This window comes from Vombatus ursinus, unplaced genomic scaffold (assembly GCF_900497805.2).
Source record: "Vombatus ursinus unplaced genomic scaffold, bare-nosed wombat genome assembly UNPS02007460.1, whole genome shotgun sequence".
In the NCBI taxonomy this organism is placed as follows: domain Eukaryota; kingdom Metazoa; phylum Chordata; class Mammalia; order Diprotodontia; family Vombatidae; genus Vombatus; species Vombatus ursinus.
This window is the reverse complement of record NW_020947238.1, coordinates 715,618-719,552: the sequence shown is the minus strand read 5'-3', so window position 1 is coordinate 719,552 and position 3,935 is coordinate 715,618. Positions and strand designations below refer to the sequence as shown.

General features: G+C 35.9%; 1 pseudogene; it reads left to right on the top strand.

Moving 5' to 3' along the window:
• Nucleotides 1–1,875: 1,875 nt before the first annotated feature.
• Nucleotides 1,876–2,307, top strand: LOC114033821 (annotated as a pseudogene).
• The last annotated feature ends 1,628 nt before the right edge of the window (nucleotides 2,308–3,935 follow it).

Sequence of the window (3,935 nt, the reverse complement as noted above, 5' to 3'; positions counted from 1 at the left end):
AGAGATCATGGAACTGAAAACAAAGTATCATTGAATTTTAAAAGAGAAAAAATAAGAAAATGAAAGATCAACACTTAAATTGGTAACTCTTGCCAAAGGTCATTAACCCTTAAATGACCATGCTATACAGCTTCTAAGAGAGTCTACTGGCAGAGGTAACATTTGTTCATTCCCTGGGCAGCCAATCTACACCTCTGCTCAAAACAGACCATCCCATTGAGACCACCTTTATTCATAGGCAGTCCTATGTGTTTTCATTTCAGAAATCACAGGATCTAAATGTGAAAGGAATCATAGGTGTGGAGATGGAAAGGACCTCAGATGTCATATAGTCCAACTCCTTCATTCTACAGAGGAGGAAAGAGAGGTCCCTAAAAAGGAAGTCAGTGTGTTACAAAGTCACACATGTAAGAAATTTGAAGTGATGGGATTTGAAATATTCCTATAAGCCTGAAATCCTTTTAATTAGGGACCAGGATTTAGGTTTCCCAGTCAGAAATTAGGTATGAAGTGACAATAGTCCAGGAAGAGAACACACGTTTACTGAAATTCCTACTAGGATATACCTTCCCAAGAGCAACGTTAGGAGGAGGGCACAGACATAAAGGTCCTACCTAGGCTACAGCACATGGGCTCTTAAAGTGGTGTCTTCACTGAGTTTAAATGAGAAAAATATACATATTTTTTACTTGTAAGCAAAATTTAGTATTTCATTCAGAAATTTAAAAAAATAATATTCTGAGAAGAGATCCATAGCCTTCCCTCATAAGCAAAGGGGGTCTGTGAAACACACTAAATTAAAAAAAAACAAACAAAAAAAAAAAGATTCTTGGCTCTAGAAAGAGGCCAACAAGAGAATACTACAGAGGGAAGAGAAGGGTACAAGAAGGGAAGGCCAAAGACATCCAAGACAAGTCTTTCCTATTTCACAGTTTCATCCAGGTTTACCCCGTAATTCCTTTCTGATTGCTGTAGGCCCAGCTGATTTCTTTACAGCTGTTATTTGCCACTTGGTTTAATATTGTGCTTCAGAAAGTTCATCTCTTTGTCCTCTTTGTAATTGATTCATTTTTACTCAGTCTGGTGTGGCTGTTTAGGAAATTCTCCATGTAAATCTCCTTATTATGTCCCTTCTTTCAGAGCTTTTATAATCTAGTTCTGTCTAAAGGAGCGGAAAACAGGCATATGGTTTCAGTGCTGGTGGTCAGTGAGGCCATGGCAGGGTAATCCTGCTTCTCTGGCCAAGTGATTTTACAGATAGTTTCCAGGAAATAGAAATGTTTGAGAAGCTGGATGGTGTGTCTCAGAAAGGTCTGAATCACATATTCATAAAGCAGGTTGTAATTGAATTCTTAGAGGTTGGCAAGTTCAAAACATATCTTCGAATTTCCAGAGTATCTTGGAATTATTCACTAGCACATCTATCAGGTAGGTGAATGAATGTCAAGTATCAATCTCCTATTTTTTAGGAGAGACTAAGAAATTACCAAAAATTATGCAACACATGTTGCAGAGCAGGTGTTAGAGCGCATATTTGGACCATCCAGCCTGTTCTTAGGCCATCAGCATTTTTTGACCTGGGCTCTGTGAAGAAATTTAAAGAAATGATCCTTCCCTAGTAGAAGTATATTTTGTGAGGTAATTTTAAATATTTATTCTTGTCTTTTATTTTTATATCATAATAATAATGTTGTTACCAATACCAGTAGATTCTCTTATAACAATTTTTATATCATAATAATTAATAATAATTGCACCCCTTTTACCTTCTCCTCCACACCTTCCTCTGTAAGAAAGAAAGAGTTGAGCAAAATTAAACATTAACAATCTTAAAACAAACACAATATGCTCTTTCCGCCATCTTGCAGCGCTGGCACCATGGTGTGTATGAACGTCCTGGCAGATGCTCTCAAAAGCATCAACAATGCAGAAAAGTGAGGAAAATGCCAGGTTCTCATTAGGCCATGTTCTAAAGTAATTGTCCAGTTCTTAATCATGATGAAGCATGGTTACATTGGCGAATTTGAGATCATTGATGATCATAGAGCAGGAAAAATTGTTGTGAACCTCACGGGCAGACTAAACAAGTGTGGTATAATCAGCCCCAGATTTGATGTTCAGTTGAAAGATCTGGAAAAGTGGCAGAATAATCTGCTATAATCCCATCAGTTTGGGTTCATTGTGCTTACAACCTCAGCTAGCATCATGGACCATGAGGAAGCAAGAAGAAAACACACAGGAGGAAAAATCCTGGGATTCTTTTTCTAAAGATGTAAAACATACATACAAATAAAAATGCTCCAATGGAAAAAAGAAAAAAAAAGCACAATATTCCACAACCATAGTCCCTGACCTCTCCAACAAAAGGAAGTTTATTTTCTCATCTCTTTTGGGGCTATACATATATACACACATACAAAATTACATATACTTGGATGAATATAATGTATGAGCATATATGCATATATGTAATTGTCTGAATATAACTATATAATATTCAATTTAGTTTCATTTTCATTTTCATTCATGTTCATTTACATTGTTGGGTTAATGGCATATACCTGGTTTTCATAGTTCTCTTCCTTTTCCTCAGCATCAATCCATTCTTGTCTTCTCATATTTTCCTGAGTTTTTCCCCATTCTTCATTTCCTACAGAACAACAACAATATCCCTTTACAATTGTATGTCATATTTTTTAGCCATTTCCCAAACAAGACCATCCACTTTGATTTTTTTCTATCATAAAAATGTTACTACAAATGAAGTTCATTTAATAAGCACTTAGTATGTGCTCAGCACTGAAAGTACGAAAACAAAAGTGAAGACAGTCCTTGTCCTTAACAAGCTCCCATTTTAGTGAGGTGAGCTCAACCACACATATAGGAGAGTGGTAACCGGGAAGGTATATTTGGATTTGGCAGCATACAAGGATAGCTAGTGAAGTAACAGTAGAGTATTTTGACCTATCCATTATACAAGCAATGATAGTGTGTTTAATTAATCATATTTCCAGAACTTGGAAGTTGGCTGGGGCTGAGACAGGTGCAGAGACTAGCAAGAAGTAGGTTCTACTTTCAGTTCTAAAACTGCATTCCTAAAGAGACACTCCTGCTTTTTTATTCTACAATATAGAAAGACTCAAAAACTATTTAAGAATGAGGAGAAAATAGCAGTATAATATGGTTTCAGGCAACTCAGCTTCTATTTTATTGAAGTGGATTCAAAGACATGGCATGATTGTCACCTAAATTATGTTTTCAAGAAACACTGGTTATAGGATTTAGGATGCCAGGGGGAAAACAGCAAAGAAGTACCCCCAAACCAAGAATAAAACTACAAACAAACACAACTGTTTAGTGCTTAGTTTACAAATCATATGCCTGCCAGTAGATGGAAGAGGGTGGTATACAGTGGGGTAGGACAAGTTCGTTCATTGGCAAGACTAATTAATTGGTTACCAGACATTTATTAAGTACCTAATATGTTCTAGGCACTATGTATATGAAAACAAAAAAGAAAAAAACTCTACTTTCAAGATGCTCATATTTTAACTTAAATGTAATGAGTGCATATGTAAATGGATTCTGAATAAATTTAAAGAGAATTAATACAAGGTGAGTAAATAAAGGTAGGTGAGGATGGAGGGTACTAGTAGTTGGGGAGATCTGAAAAGGCTTCATGTAAAAGTCAGTCAAAAACATTAAACACCCACTATGTGACAATCACTGAGCTAAGTATTGGGGATACAAAAAGAGACAAAAGGCAGTCTCTGTCCTTAAGGAACTTACAAATTAATGAGGGATACAACAGGCAAACAAATATGTACAAGCAAACTATATATAGAATAAATTTCATTTGTCCTTTATTTTGAAGAGGACCAGTGACATCACAATTGATGCCTTGATTTGTTCAAGAATTGGATTTAAATGAGGTA